This window comes from Candoia aspera, chromosome 1, assembly GCF_035149785.1.
Source record: "Candoia aspera isolate rCanAsp1 chromosome 1, rCanAsp1.hap2, whole genome shotgun sequence".
NCBI classification, from domain to species: domain Eukaryota; kingdom Metazoa; phylum Chordata; class Lepidosauria; order Squamata; family Boidae; genus Candoia; species Candoia aspera.
This window is the reverse complement of record NC_086153.1, coordinates 143926365-143943526: the sequence shown is the minus strand read 5'-3', so window position 1 is coordinate 143943526 and position 17162 is coordinate 143926365. Positions and strand designations below refer to the sequence as shown.

The following is a 17162-nucleotide window of genomic DNA, read 5'->3' as shown; positions in this document are numbered from 1 at the left end:
GGTGAAGGGAAGGGCCAGAAAAAGGAAAGAAAGAATACATTTTATACTTTTTTTTAAGGTGAACATCTAGGATTTCTTGCCAATTTTTTCTCCCCCCTGCACCATCCTTGGCCTCTGCATCTGTGGATGAAGGATGTAGATTCAATAGTTATACTTTCTAAAAATAGTTACACTTTTCTAAAACAGCACAATGGAGAACCCTTTACCTGCCATTTTTCTTCTGGTGTCCACTGTATAAATCAATTATATAAGCATAGGAACCTATCCACCAAATTTGGGGAACTTTAACCCCATCTTGAGTTGCCCATGTGAGGAAGTGAAGCTGAGTTTGTTGTCTGAGCTTGGGAAAAGCAGCTGTAGCCAGGCAGAAATGCTTCCCACCCACTCCCCCAAGACTCAGCACAGCTCATGTTTTTTCTCAAAGGGCTGTAAAACTTTACAGCCCCAGAAACCTGAGGGATGAGCTCATGCACGCATTCATTCACTCACAAATTTACTCACAAGCATCCAGGTTAGTGTTCCAGCTACCTGGCTAATTGAGCCACAACCTGGCATTTTTAAGAATGCACCAACATCCAGAGGCAGCCTCACCCCACTCAGGCCCTTAGTTTACAAAAGCAAACGCTAAGACTGTGTGTGTGTGTGTGTAGGAGAAAAGGAGATAGGAAAATAGCAAGCAGGTGAGGAAGCAGGAGGCAACGTCTGGAGATCTGACAGCTGTTACAGGCAGGCAAGAGGACTATCAGACAACTGCCAGGTCCAGAAGCTATGGCATATCCTGGTGGGATTCCTGCCTGGAGCTTGGCTTGGGAGCTCAGCTGTAGTGCTCAAAAGCAACACTGCTTAAGAGCAAAGCTTAGAGCTAGGCCTGGAGCTCGGCAGCAACTAGAAAAGGAACAACCACACTGAGGCAGCACCTCATTCCAACTAGCGCAAGAACTTTTGGGAAAAGGCAAAGGTTGTATGCTACTTTATAGACTTTGAGACTTTTGTTTGAGCTGAGTATTAAAAGACTGAGTATTAAAGATGTATTTAGGTGGCAAGAGCAACTTACGAGTCCTAGAAGGGTGGAGTTGACCCAGGGCAATACCCTCTTGTTGGGGAAGGTGTGTGGTGCTATAAAGCGTTGTGTACAGATTTGCTATGCTGTGGTGTGTCCAGTCCTTGGAAAGCAAAGAACCTCACAGCCTATTAGAAAAAAAAATGTGGGCTGATCCTCATCTGTAGACAATCTGCAATTCAATGCTTATTTACCTGTGTATAAGCTTTACTGAATTTCACTGGGACTTACTTCCGTAAGTATATACGTAAGATTGCAGTCATGTTTGAAAATAATATGCATTCTTCAGTTCCTGAATAAGTAAATCAAATTGTATTTTCAGTCTGCATAAATCCTGTGATTCCATTCATTGTTTCATTTCCATAAGCCTTAAGCTTAACATAGAATATTTACATCATGTTGTGAAATGTATTCTATTTATAGATATCACAAAGCACAGATGAAGAAATGCCTCAAAATTATTGTTTTCATAAACAATCCTTCTCAGGCACTGGAAAATATACCCTGAGCTGATATAAGCTGCTCAACCTCCTAATCAATGTGTTTTTATTAGGGATGCTACTGATGCTTATGGAATAAACACCGGTTTAATGCTAATCTCCCATCAGTTTTCTACTTTCAACTTATTTTTAGGTGGATATGGACACCAAAAGGAGTAAAGTCAAGATTCTCTAGGTCTAAACAAAATGATACCATGCACAGGGAAATGTCTGGATTAGAAAGAAAGCTTATCAAAAATAAGCTTATCAAAAATATCAGATTTGTATGTACAAGTTCACAAAGTATAATTTCAATTGTGCATTTCTTTCTTTCTTTCTCATCTCTAAAATTTGGGTTATTAGAGTTATTTGTTAATGGCTATGGTAAAGTACAATAAAACACCAGTATAGTCTTGATTAACAATTTTATGAGCTCTTCCTGAATGGCAGCTGAGATAGACTTTTTGAAAAGCAGCCCACAATTCAGTTTGAAGGATTTCAGATTTCCAGGATCTATTTTATTATTTTTTAATGGAACCTTCTTTTACCAACTAGACTCTGATGTAAAAAAAAACATACAGAATAATGATATATCAGAACAGAAAATAGTATTTTATTACTTATTCTAAAGGCTACTCCAAGAACTTCAAAGAGGATTTTTACACCGGATTGGGTGCTGCATTCCATTCTGATGTAGGGGTACATGTTATTTTGTTGTGGCTATCAGTAAATACTTTCAAATAATTTTTAAAAATGATAGCCTTTTGGCCCAAGAAAGTCCACATCCATAGAAGAACTACCCAAAATGGAAGGAAAAGATATTCCCATGTTTGGATTCTCCAGAAATTGCCCTCAGTCAAAACGATACAAAAAGCAGAGGACTGGATCAGCAATACCACCCAATCTCAAAAGTCATCCTAAAATTTAAGGTACCAGTCAATCCAGGGGTATGTTTCCAATTTGTCAACAAGGGGCTCTCTGGTCACAGATGGGAAAGGAAGGCAAGAAAATTTTTTACTTGGTCTGGGAAAACAAAGACACCCTGTTTCTCTTGCATTTGCTTTCCAGTGATTAGTCTGGAGCCAAGTTTATCGAGAGAGACAATGGTGATTAAGGCTGCCAGGTAGCAGTGTGTGAGCCCACCCTCTTTCAGGACTTCTCAAGCACTCTCCCCTTCAGCATCCCTTATGTAGGATTGAGCTGCATCTCTTGTGGCCCCTCCCTTTGTTGCAAGTCCAACCAGGCTGCCCTGATTGAACCATTCCTCATGCGCCTGTCTGCTTTATCTTACCACCCTCCATGACTGCGGTGTTAAAGTTTATCCAACTTTTTTTTTGGTAAGAAGTTCTGATAACCCTCAAAAAGTTAACATGGGGCTCCTGCAAGCCTTCCCAAGCCCACTCCAACACACTCCTGAGACCTAGTGTGGTGTAGCGGTTAAGAAGCTGGACCAGAAGTGGGAAAGTTCTTGTCCAGCCTCAGCCATGGAAGCTCACTGGGTGATTGTGGGCTACTCTCTCTCTCTCTCTCTCCCTCTCTCCAACCTACCTTTCAGAGTTTGTTGTGAGAAACAAAAAGGGAGGAGGCAGCCTTATATATGACTCCATGAGCTCCTGTATCAATGTTAGAATATGAATGTAACACAAACATGAAAAAACACATAAAACAAATTTAACTGTCAGGGTTAAAAGAAAGACATCTAAATAAATGCAGTTGAATGATGAAATACATAAATGAACCATTATTCTAGAGCTCAGACGCACAGAATACTAACTTAAAAGAAAAATGCATATAAAGAGCCTTCTAGGGCTATTTATTTATTTATTTATTTTATTCAAATTTCTATTACTGCCCATCTCCCCTCAAAAAGGGGGACTCTGGGCGGTTTACAATAAAATTATCCTTTTAAAAGCATCAACATATAAAATTACAAAGTAAACAACCAAAATACTAAAATAATAAATATAAAAATAACTATTAACTGATAGAGCAATATTCCTGTTTGTTAAGTTGTCTCATCAATGAAATTGCCTCATCTGCATCAGGGTTCTATTTGCTTTCTCACCTACAGTCAAAACATCATTTCCACATGCTCAAATTATTACAACAAAAACAGGAAATCTGCCACCCGCCAGATGTTGCTGAACTATTAGAGTCAGCACCACCAGCCAGCATGGCAAGTGGTAAGTAATGCTGGGACTGTTGAGCAACATCTGGAGTGACACAGGTTCCTCATGAACACTATAGCATGGGAAGTCCTGATTACCCACTGGATCCAACAGAGATGTCCTTTACCTGCATCCAATATTAGCGCTTAAGTTAATAAGCTGTTTTTAACAGGGACATCTTTATTTTAAGGCTAGTGCACAATGTCCTTGCACAATGAGCTGATACCATTTGACTGACAACAGAAGCATCAGATCAATATGAATAGAATCCTCTCAAACTGGTCCTGACAAAGATCTCCAGGTGGTGGTGGTGGTGGTGGTGATGGCTGCTGCTGCTGCTGCTGCTGCTGCTGCTGCTGCTTTTTTTCCCCAGGCAGACAGACTCTGTCTGAATTTCCTCCTAACGTTTCCTTCTGCTCATCGGCATCCTCTGAGGACATGCTAAGAAATATATTCCTCCAATCAGGAAAGCAAGCTGGTTAACACGGTCAGCTGTTCTTGCTCTGTTCTTGGGCAGGTGATTATCAATCTGTCCTGAAGTAGGTGCTTTTTAAAACAGTAAGAGAGGAACTTTTCTCTTGATTTCAGCCTTCTCTTTCCCCAGATGCAGTAAATCCAGCCAAGTTTATACCTCATCTAAGCCAGTTTGTTCAGTTCCCAAAAAAGAGGGCAACTCCACGCAATGCCTTGAATTCCTCCCCATAAATATGCAAATAAATATGTAAGTTCCTCTGAGCAATCCTTTAGTTGGAAAGGGTAATAATTATCTTTAAATATAAAAGCAGGTAACACTGAGGATCGCTAACAGTATGATCCAATACCTCTCTACTCAGAAATCAGTGCTACAGTACTGTGTTTAATGCAAGTAGGCAGAGAACTGCAGCCTACATGAGTAAATGATTCATTCCCTGATGTCCTCCCATCTTAGTTAATAAAACTCATTGTACATTCTCTGGCCCTATGATGTAATGAATGATTACCTCTACTTCAAGTTAGTATTTCTGTATGGTTAGACTGCTTAATGCAGTAAACATAATAGTGCTAATTCATACTTTTGCTCTAAATAGCCTGGATTAAAAGAAATGCTGTAGATGTGAAAGGTCTTGCATCGCATGTATTCATTGGAGACTATCAATCGTGAGAATCTCAAAGATCAAGAAGACCATCCCCAAGAGAACACTGGACACAATTAATTAGGTTTTCAGGACTATAGTTCCTATGCCTGTTGCAGACATACAATGACAGAAGCAAGATTATCCTAAGCTTAAACTTATCCCAGTTTTTAAAGGACTTGAAAATCATTTGGAAGCTTCAACTGGTCCAGAATGCAGCAGCGTGAGCAGCGATGGGCATACCTCTGTATGCCCTCATGATATCCCTGCTTTGTGAGCTGCACTGATTCCCAGTATGCATCTGGGTGCAATTCAAGGTGCCATTCATTGCCTATAAAGCCCTACATGGCATAGGGCCAGGTTATTTATAGGACCACCTATCTCCCATGGTTTCCACCTGGCCGATACATGCTGACAGAGCTGGTGCCCTCCGGGTCCCTTCAATTAAGCGGTGCCATCTATTGGGGCCCAAAAGGTGTATCTTCTTTGTCATGGTGTCTGCTCTGTGGAATGAGGTCCCCCTTGAGTTCCATGTGGCTTCTACTCTGCTGGCATTCAGTAAGCCTTGAAGACCCAGCTGTTCTCCCAGGGCTTGGATGGGGATGGATGGGGCCCCTTACTGGATGTGCCTTTGTCTACAGTCTCGTATAGAGCAACCAGATCCCCCCTCCTTTTTTTGTGCATTGCATTTTATGGTTTGTTATATTGTGAACTATCTAAAGTCATCTTGGAACTGGGCACTGCCTAAACTGAATTAAATTAATAAGCTGTTATCAGAATTGATCTATTACAGAGTTTTAAATTTCAACATTCCATAATCTTTAGCCAGCATGGCAGTCCTGGCCAGGGATTATGAACCCTGAAGTTCAACCCATTTAGAAGACATCAAATAGGGGAAGGGAATTCATACTTTTATTTATTCATTTATTTAGAAAACTTATATGGCCACCTATCTGATACATGAACATGATCTGATACATGAGGTGTCTCAGAGTAACATTCCATAAAACAGAAATAAATTTAAACCCACAAAACCTCCCCAAAAACATCATACTCCCCACCGCAGTGCCACAACATCCTGACTCTACATTTCCTGGGCTCACTTCCATCCTAGCCCAATACCTGGTGAATTTCCCTCCAAGCCCATTCATTCATTCATTCATTCATTCAATCAATCAATCAATCAATCATTTTATTTAAAAATTATTATTTTTTCAATGTCATAAAATACTTCTCTAGTTCAGCTACCTGAAGCTAAAGCAGAGAACATCCACTACAGAAGAAGAAACCAAGTGCACATATTAAAATGACATTAAAATGAAACCAAAAATGTCAGTTTCCAAATAAATGGAATGTCAAATAAAACACATACATTTCTCAAAATTTCCAGGCAGTTAACAGTTCTCTAGAAGTGTCATTTCACACTGATGGTGTCACTATCAAAAGATCTTTTCTGAATAAATCTACATAAAAGATAGAGCAATGGCTCCCCAGCACTTCCAAGGATTTGCAAGAGAAGTTAAGAGGGTTGAGAAAATATCAGTAATGCAAAAATGGCAGAAAATGGATGAAAGGACATGGATAAGCAGGGGAATGGTGGAACTAGTATACTCTAAGGCAGTGTTTTTCAAACTTGGCAACTTTAAGATGTGTGGACTTCAACTCCCAGAATTCCTGAGAGTTGGTCCAAAGTTGCCAAGTTTGAAAAACACTGCCTTAGAGTATATACTCACATGGCAGCTGGTTAAAAAGACATTAAAACCAAAAGCGGATAGATCAAACTCTTTAAAATTAAGGAGTATGAATCTGTATGTCTGAAATATGAAATAATCACTATAAACCATGGAAGTGTGAAATTCTGAAAGAACTTATTCCTAAGTAAACCTACAGGAGCAGACTATCAGCCTCAAATACTACAGCTGTCCTCTTTGAAACAGTTGTAGCTAGCTGTAATGTTCTAGCTGTAATGACTTTCAAGTGAATCTGCAAAACAAGAACTGCTAGCAACACTTAATATCTAGCAGATGCATTGATATAAATTTTCACAGACTACAGCCTGCTTCCTTAGATGCAAAGAAATGTAACTCAAAGGCGTCCTTAACTAGGTGCATTGATGGATTTGCTACTGTTTCTCATGATTGTCTGATGGCATTTTAATATTGTATTATTTTTCAACATAGGCTGGCAGATAATTTTGATTTCACAGACCCCTGAGAGGGTCTGGGGGGACCCTCAGGGGCCCTAGGACCACACTTTAAGGAACACTGATCTAAGGGATGGACTGGTCTAATCTTGAGTTTTGCTATCATGGGCGAAAAAAAGCTGTGATAGATTAGGTTAAATCCAGGGTCTTTCTGTTACCTTGCCTAATGTCCCAGCCAGCAAGGTATTCTCCTCAGCCATCCTTTTACAATGTCAAGCACATAAATACTTTAATGCCATACCAGGTTTCACAGCAATTTATAATCAGCTACCATCTGTAAGGTTTCCCAGGTACAGAATTTTGATTGCTGCCAAAGGGGGAAATAGGGGAAGAAGTGACATTTTTGTATTGTGAGATCACGTGAGAGGCTGGAGTAAACAACTTAACCTTCATGGAAGGAAGAGAGCGAACACACAGTCTGCTCCCTTAGCTAAATGAAGGGAATGGGGCAGCAAAGAAATGAAGGGCTTTTGACCTAGCCGGTCACAGATACCTGTATGGTGATTTAATGTATGTTTTAGAGCAGGGGTCCCCAAACTCTTCAGCTCATTGACCCCCTTCATGACGTTTCAGATGGCTCATCAACCCCCAAACATTTATTATATGAAAATAACTTAATAAATACTACTTTAACTAATAGTACAACAAACAACAATAGTGGATAGTCCCATCGACCGTTGGTGGTTGATATTGACCACTTTGGAGAAGCCTGTTTTAGAGGAATGCTAGGGACATGGGATCAAAATTCTTGGTGCTGTGTGAATCTTAAGTTGTTCCTTTTCTTCTTCCACCTTTCCCCTCCTGTCTTGCTCGCACCCTCTCTCTCCCTTTTCTCTCTCTCTCTCTCTCTCACACACACACACACCTTCCTTTTCCTTTCTCTGCTTCTCTGTCAGGAGGGTGAAGGACTGAAACACCAGCCCCAGGCAGCAGATGCTGGGGTGGGCAGCAGCTGTGAAGTGAAGGACAGAGCGGTCCCAAGATTAAGCTGCCAGTCTGCTGAAGTGACATCAGTGAAGCACAGCTTTGATTTTTGCTGCTGGCAGAAAAATAACTTGGCTGGCTGGATTTCAAGGAAGAGAGGTGAGATTTCAAGGGGGAATGGATCCCGCTAAACATTTGTTCGGCTTGAAATATTTTTTTCTGTCCAGATGTTATTTTTTTTAAGGATAGCAGCAAAAAAACAACAAAAAACTGGGGAGCAAAAATATGTTCTAAATAACAGAACGCGGGTTTTCCATTGTGAATTGTAAATGACAGTCTTTGTGTGGCACCTGCCCTACGAAGCAATGTTCCCCCTAGATCAAGATGGCCCTGACCCGATTGGCCTTGATTGAGGTTTTAAATGTGTAGATTACATTTTTAAATCTTGTTGTTAGTCATTATTGGATGTCAGTCATGCATAACATTAAACAATGTTATAATAATCAGAAATACATAGAAATATAACTTCAGTTGTTACCATTCCTCTCCGCTATTACAGTTATTAAATAGTTTCTTAAACCACACATGCACTTGTTTTGAGATAAGAAAAGTTCAGCTTAAGCAATGATCTAGCTAAGGTTAAGTATCTAGATTTTAACCAATATATTAACACTTAACAATGAGGCTTAAGAGGCTTACATGTGACTACTGGGTAAAGCAATTCAGACTGGTCATTCGGGTCTGTAGTAAAGCCCTTTAGACTGATCCCTTGATACTAAATGTTATCATGCTCTCTTATAGGAAAAAAAAGGGGGGGACAGTCAGATATGAATCATCCCTCAGAAATGTATTTGAAATCTTCAGGGATAATAGCACATGATTTGCACACAAAAGGTTTGAAGTTTATTCCCTACCATTTCAAGGTTGGTACTGGGAAAGATTCCTGGTTAAAATTCTGGAGAACAACTGCCTGTCAGTTTACGGACAACAATGCTCTAAATAACAGGACAACAATGGTTATAGATAGCCACATTGAGCTGGAAGCATGGCATGACATGACAGATTCCTATATTCCGTATGCCAAAGTTATGGCTAGGCATCCAGCATCTGACTTTTCAGTTAGAATGGTGGGTTGATGGCTCCTGGTTGGAGTCAGGTTGCTCTGGAACCTGAACAGAAGAGCATCTTACACCTGATCACATTAAGCTTCACCAAGCAGAACAGGAAGTCATGTGCAGCTGTCCCCACCACATTAAAAATAAGACCTGATGGGATACTTAAGCTAAATGTTGGTAGCAATAAACCATCATGGGACATTTAGAATACTTCATAGATACTAACTGTAACAAAGAACAGCAATGGACAACAATCAACCTCTGGTGCCTGGAAGTACTGATTATGGAATTATATATTTCAAATGTCCTGCACAATGCCTCTTTCATTACCAAAACAAAATGTTCTGGAACCCTTGTTCATGTTATACCTTTGCAGAGGGATTAGGCAAAATCAAATTACTATCTAATGCTTTCCTAATTATGACTTCTGAGAAACTGTACTGCAGAGGTTAAGAGCATGAATTATGAACTGGATGCTTGCCGGTTCAAAATTTAGCTCTGTCAGGAATGTATTATGTAGTTTATTAACTACAATTATTTCCAGGATTTAATAGGACACAGCCCAAAGACTCAAAATGTATCACAAAAATGAAATCCTAACACCAGAATAATAACTAAACTCAGTAAGAGTGCAATCAGTGTGGAAACAGAAGAAAAGTATTTAAAAGGTTGGACCAATTTAAAAAAGGTCTAGATGTGGCCACAAAAGGCCCACACAGTGCCATGTAAGGGAAAGGTGTTTCAGATAAATTTCAGCAGCTCTTTTTAACCCATTCTCCCCTGTCTCATTTCTGATGGTATGAGGGACCTCCAATGGGTATGCCAGAAATAGAAGTTGCTAGAAAGCATCAATGGAAGAGAGCCACCACCTTCCAGTCTTGACTCGTGAGTTTCCCAAGAGATCCAGTGAGCCGCCACTGATATAGAATGCTAGATTTGATGAGATTATGGATGGATCCAACATAGCTCTTCCTATATTTTTATGACTACATTTTCATCTGTCTAGAACAGGGTTTCTTAACCAGGGTTCTATGGAACCCTAGGATTCCACAAGAGTTCACTAAGGGTTTCCTGGGAGATCACGATTTATTTAAAAAATTATTTTAATTTCCGTGAGGGGGAGATGAGGGGTGAAAAAAAATTGATAAATAAAATAAATAAATAAATTTCAAATGTGGGCAACTTCACATTAAAGAGGTAAATTTCATTCTTTATTTTTAGTTTAAGAACACTGTTAATGCATGTAGATAGGCCGACCCATGGAATGAATATAATAATTTTGTAACTTGTGGCCTATATTTGAGTCTGAATGTGCAGGGGTTCCCCGAGGCCTGAAGAACATCCCAAGGGTTCCTCCATGGTCAAAAAGTTGACAAAGGCTGCCCTAGAATATGGGTATAATTCTGGCATCCTGAGATACCAATCTGAATATTGAACTAAAACACATGGGAAATACTATGATTTTCATAAATAACCTAAAAATAATTAAGGTAGCTTTGCTTTTCAAAAAATTGTACTGTTAATAATGTACTTTTTGAGCTTCATTGATTTATTCCTCAACCCCATCTTTCTTTCTGTCTTACACAGTAACATTTGAAAAAACACCTAATTATTTGCTTGCTGATTGGATGGATCAATCCATCCTGCTCGGTCCCTCTAATCAGTTAAAATTCTGATTCCAGAAAGGACTTCATTCTTGTTGCTAAGCAGCTGGCTCATGCACACGGAATAGCAATAATGAAAATTCTTACATGGTTGCAGAAGCACAAAGCACTGGTTTGTAAACCAGACAAACAAACAGGGTTACAAATAAACTAGGAAGCACCCATGACCAACTGGTACTATTAGGTTTAACAACATTCCTTCAGCCAAATCACAACTGCTTTAATAGTTTCATTTAGCTTGACAGCAGGTGCTTAAAATACCATTAACTGCTTTTTTGGCCTTAAAAAACAGCTTTATGTTGCTTCTACAATGCCAATTAGTCCCATAAAATAAATCATGTTCTCTAAATGGCAGGATGACCTTTTTCTAAGAGAACATGATACTGAATTGAACTTCGATTTCCTGATTGTAGTTTGAATCCTTATAACTAATTTGAATATTCCTCTGTTCTTCCAGACAGTTTAGATGTATCATCTGTGGAAAAAAAGCTGGTATTTTGCTTTACTGTTTTTCAAACACTACAATACGCTCTAGAGAAGGCATTGTACATGGGAGCCTATATGGGGAAAGGGGGAGGGGACAAACAATGACATGTGCATAACATCATCTACAAGTGCTGTGACTGATGTACAGGTAATCCTCATTTAGCAACCACAGTTGGGACCAGCAACTTGATTGTTAAGCAAAGCGTGTGCTTATGATCTTACTTCAGCTTTCCTTTGTTTACAGACCTGTGAAGGTTGTAAATGCAAGGATTGGCCGCAAAGTTACTTTTTCATCACCACTGTAACTGCAAACAGTTGCTGAATGAGGCAGTCACTAGACAAGGACTACCTGTATTTGCATCAAACAGCAGGATGGAAATATGCAATGGCCCTACTTACATGATGTCGTCATGACAATTTATGCCAGAATTTGTTCAAATTCGTAGAACTGAACAAAACTAAGTCAAGCTTTAAGTACATAAACTAAATTTGTGATACAATTTTACTGATTTATACCAGAATTTGGCCCAAACCCAAATGCACAAACTTAAGGATAAATCTAGGAATTCTAATGCATTCTGGTTTTAAGAGAACAGTTTTGACTAAGGATGGTGGAACCATCAGAGCAAACCCTACATTGATCCACATGCTTGAGCTAAAGCATTTTCAAAATGCTTGAAACAAAACCATGATGCAACTTGGCACCCAACTTCTAAACAGCAGGACCCCCTGTGTGGCTTCACGAGCTAAGAGGAGTTTCTGCATGTATGCAGCAAGTGTGTAAAAGCCCTTGATCTCAAAGTGATGCACCTTGTCAAGACAGATTAGCCCCACCTCAATCTCTGTTGATGTTCCCCCACATCAGTGCAGATCCTGGTCACTATTGGCAATGTTACAATGGTTTAAACAAGTATTGATTAACAGGGCAATGCAGTGCTTTGGATTCAGTTCCAGAAAATGCAGGGTCATGAATACAGCATCTGTCTGCTGTTCTTGAAAGCAGCCATATATTTTCCTGAGATCATGTAATTGCATTTAACAGCTGCTGCATGATCCTGGGAAAAGACTCGGGTGCTTTAAAGAGCTACAGATAGTGCTCTGTTCATGTCCCTGCATGTTCCACAGCACCCTCTGGACACCAGTCTGAAGTGCTGCGCATCCCTACTGGTTATTCTCTTGCACAGTCAGCAGTCTATGGTTGGTGTCAAATATATCAAAACTACTTTGTAGAGGCAGAAGTTGCTCTTGAAATGTCTCTGTGGCACAAGAAACAATATCCAGGGTGGCCATTCTGTCTAGCTGAGAAATGTGGAGTCATGTTGGTTTGGTTGCAGAGAGATGAATTGAGAAGTTAAGCTGTCATTCCCTGCCCACGTGGCTCATTTGGTCAGCACAAAAAACAGTTTATGTTTTATCCAATATTCACACTTTGCTGGAGAAAACAGTCCAAACAAAATGCTGATTTAAGCCATAACTTATGATAAACAGGATAAAAGTGACAGATTTCTTTTTTTATACTGACAGTGTTTTATAGTAGACTGTTTAGCTGAACTACTGTCAAGCTCCTCCTGCTTTTTTCTTTCCAGGCAAGGTCTGGAAAGCAAAGTAGAAAGGAATCGTTATTTCTCAATACCTCAAACACACTGTTTTGTTGATGCTGCTAGAATTGTATTAGCCCTTTCAGTCACTATACCTCACTACTATCCCACGTGTTTCTTATGCCTTACTACGTCATGAGATTTTTTCTAAAACATGAACAGTATTTTTCTGTGCAGATGGTATGGTGCAGGCCAATATAATCCACTGTTACTTTCACACTCACTTCTTGGTCTCTAAATGCAAAGCCTTCCACAGAAATTGGTTTGTTAGCTTTGGTCCAGTTACCAAAGCTTTTGGATTTCTATCCACCCCAGATAGCATGGTCAATCTGAACATCTGACAAATGCCCCTCACCTTTTCATCTTTTATAAAAATATTAAGGAACACTGGGACTAGGGGCTTTGTTCAAATACAAGCCATTCTTGAACAAGGTCAGTTCTTTCCTGTACTTCCTTGCAGCCAGAACTATGACATGTTGTTCATACATTTCTTGACTGTTCGATATTTTACTACTGCATCTCTATCCAGAAAGTAAGCAGACAGTAGCAATTGTAAACTGCTCAGAGTAGGTGGGAGTCGGGCAGCATATACATTTAATAAAATATTATTATTATTATTATTATTATTATTATTATTATTATTATTATTATTATTATTATTTTCCTCAGTTTTGTTCTGCCCACTTTAGTCTCTTGACCACCTCCTGTTTCCTTGCAAGTGGTGGTACTTGCATCCGTACACAGAACAGTTTTTTTTTAAATACACCAAAGTCTGGATTTCAGAATTTTTCACAAGCAGGCCCAAAAAAGCAGGCATGTTCAGCTGTAGGGAAGGCAATATGGAGCGGCTGAATCAAGAGGGAGAAAGGCACTGTTAGAGCCGAGGTAGAAGCCACACCCCAGCAAAACATGACAGAATTAAGGACTGCAGACCAAGTTCTAGAAAAGGCTGCATCTGTTTTGGTCTTTCTACGAAATGAAGCATCCCTTGCACAGGCAGAAGGAAGGAAGAACAAGGCTGTGCACTACAGAAGGCAGTGTAATCTGGAGGCTCCACCCTCTACTTTTCACATTAATATTTTCCTAGAGCCCAGGACACCCACTGTTGCTTTTTGGCTTTTTTTAAAAAAAAACATATCCGGCAGGGAATATTAACTACATGCTTTTGAGGTTAATATTAAGGCTTAAATACTTCTCATATCTTCCATGGCTGTACAAATATTAACTAATTAAATTTCTTAGTGGTCAAGTGAGGCATGAAAGAAACATAATTCTAGTCTTCTGTTTTAATGATGGTCCTTTGTTAAGAATGTTCTTATTTGGAACTCTTGTAATTATTTTAATGCTGATAAAATAACACAACCTGTTTTCATAATGTTAACTACCATACAACTATACAGATTTAAATCTCCCAGAAAATACGTATTTTCTTCATACTTCTTGACTTTAATTTTTTAATTCCTCCTGAATCACGGAAGGAAGGAAGGACGGACTCGATATTTTCAACAGCACATATTAACAATATATTTATTTCATTGTAATACAGTCCTTGTTTTTTTTACAAAGATATTTAAGACTCTTCTCTGTCTTATGCATGTGTAATATAATCTAACACATATTTACTCAGAAGTTCTACTTTATTCAATGATGCTTACTTCTTCATCGAAGCAACAGAATTCTTGAACATGTGTAAGATGGACAATTCTCAGAAACTTTATTCAGTGAACTAGCTATATAATTCACCCATGTTTCAATTTTCCATAAATGTTCATTATCTTTGCACAAAGCATTGTGACAGGGTACAGGGGAATGCATGCATGCCCCAGGTGATGTCCCTAAGCCCTTCCCCCATAATCTCATCTGCATCTTTCGACACTTGTGGGAAGAACCTATCTGATAAACACTGCCCCACCTCCCACTTTTCCCCAGAGAAATTCTCTCTGGCACGAAATTACTTGGGAGGTAGGCAGGATTAGGGGTGGGGGGTATCTTAACAGAGAGTGGGAAAATGCAGAGGAAGGCGAAGCATGTGCTAAGGTTTTTAATATAATGATATGATATGATATGATATAAATTTTCAGTAAGTTGCTTCAGTAAGAATTCACCTCTGTTATGCATATAAAAGTTAAGAAACTAGGCAGGAGTTGAAAGAAATGAAAGAGAAAGAAAAACAACAACATTGACTTTAAAAGGTATCTCAGTTACTGCACTTTCAGTCATAAACACAGGGACACACATTCACAAAGCAGAAAGGTAGAACAAAACAGAAGAAAGTACAATACAGTATAACAAAGGTGCCAGAGCTCAAGTCATCTTCCACAAAAATAACTCTGATCAGCGTCTAGCTTCCATTAGATTGTTACATTTTTTTCCTGCCTTTCTAATCCCGGATTTCAGAGGAATTGAGGCTTCTATTTACCTGGCTTTGATTGTTTCTGCCAACTATCTAGATTGCAGAGCTGTTCACAGTTAGCCACCATAATGGCAAAATGATTGATATCACATTGCAAGCTCTGCCCTTTCATACTTAGGTTGTGATGTTGCACAGTAGTACATACCAGATACAATGCTGCTCGCCCCACCCCGTGGATGCCCATGCTACACTGACAGATGTTATGACAGATCAGATCTGGGTTTTCCTTTAACTTTTTCCTATCTGAACTGTGTGAGATAAGATTGCTTTCCATTTCCTTGTTTCCATTCACTCAAGCAACATATAATTATATTTGCTGTCCCTTACCTAGGGCTGGGATGAATCTGATAATCTCCACTCAAACATCTCCCTGGGGAATTAATGGTTTTCTGCCTACTGACTGGATACTATCAGTTTTTCACCCTCTGGATTTATCACTGTCCCCACGAGGGACTGGTACTTTTCTATCCATTGATTTGGGACAGCTCATCACCTCAAGAATTGCCTTCTACTGAAGCAAATATACTCCATTTCATCAGGCGTGGCCATGCCATGTCCACATCAAGATTACACTCCTTCATACTCTGAGTAAGGGCTAGAATCAGACCAGATTTCACTCATTGTTGTTTTCTTTACTTAACTGATTAAAAGATTATAAAATTGAACATCTAAAGTTTTGTAAGTGGTTACAAAGATTAGCATTCTAATCTAAGGGGAAGAGAATGAGGGAAGTGGGAAAGCAGGGAAAACTCTTTGAAGATCTTCCTGATATGTTCAAGGTGTTGGCTGATGCTAAGTTTTCACCATCCATTACAAAGTCCCTTAGTACTATGCTGACCTCTCAGGGATGAGGTTAGGTAGAAAAGGAGTCATAGTGAATCAATAGCCTGTTTCAGGAGGCTAAGCATTCCTTCTTCTACTTCCACATTTGGTATTCATCTGGACTTTTTTAAAACTTAAAGATATCTTCCAGTATCTCAGCCCATCCAACTATTCTTTACATTAGTCCATATACAGGACACTCCATTTTCTAACTCTTCCACCCATGCAAGAGTATAGTATGTCTGCTCATATCTACTTGTATCTGTTGGGGTTAGCTAAAATTACCTTTTCAGTGTCTGGTGTCAACTTGTCTGCAAATAAATTATATTTTGTCAAACATTTTATCTTAGGCAAAAGGAAGGGAGGGAGGAATATTTTACATATCTAGGTCTATCATATAATTAATCTTTGATCAGGAGAAATACAATGATGGCATGCTAGAACCCCTTGGTTTTATAGATATGTAAGTCAGAATAACTACGTACTTTTATCATAGTAAAATACTTACATGCATACCTGAAGGACTATAAATGAACAGTGCCTGGTTCTGTGAGGCAGAATTGGATTTCTACAAATACCTTATTTATTGTGCCACTACAAGGAATATTAAGATACGCATTAAAAGAACAAATGTACTTGGACACTTTTCTTCCCATACCATGTGCCAGAGTGGCTTCCTGGTGTAAACTAATCTGCTGTTCTGAGATTTCACTGAACTAACCCACCAAGGTTTGATCTTGGCTTGTTTTAGTGAATCATAGTCTTAAAGTCTTTCCCAAAATTTCTCCTCCAGTTGTATTCAAAAGCAATAATCAACCCCATCAGCATGGCAAATCCTTTTTTTTTTTTTGTACAATTTGAAGTCCAGATCTGGAGGACAACAGTTACCTTACCCCACCTAGAGAACAGTGCAGAATGTCTTCTGGTTTAAAGGTGCATCATGTACAATTTTATAAAGGTAAACCTTTTCTTGAGTCAGTTCCATGCCTAGCTTGCCTGGGATAAATGCTAGTGAAATAAACTTACTGCTATGTACGTATATATCTCCAGTTATAGATAAAATCAGCAGATGGATTAACCAGCAAACAACAAAATAGCCTTGAGTTAAAATCTTCAGC

General features: G+C 39.2%; 1 protein-coding gene across 3 annotated transcripts in view; it reads right to left on the bottom strand.

Annotated features, from left to right (window-relative positions):
- VSNL1 (visinin like 1) overlaps positions 1-17162 on the bottom strand; it is a 105019-nt gene that overhangs the window by 10725 nt on the left and 77132 nt on the right. The gene's annotated exons all lie outside the window — the stretch shown is intronic.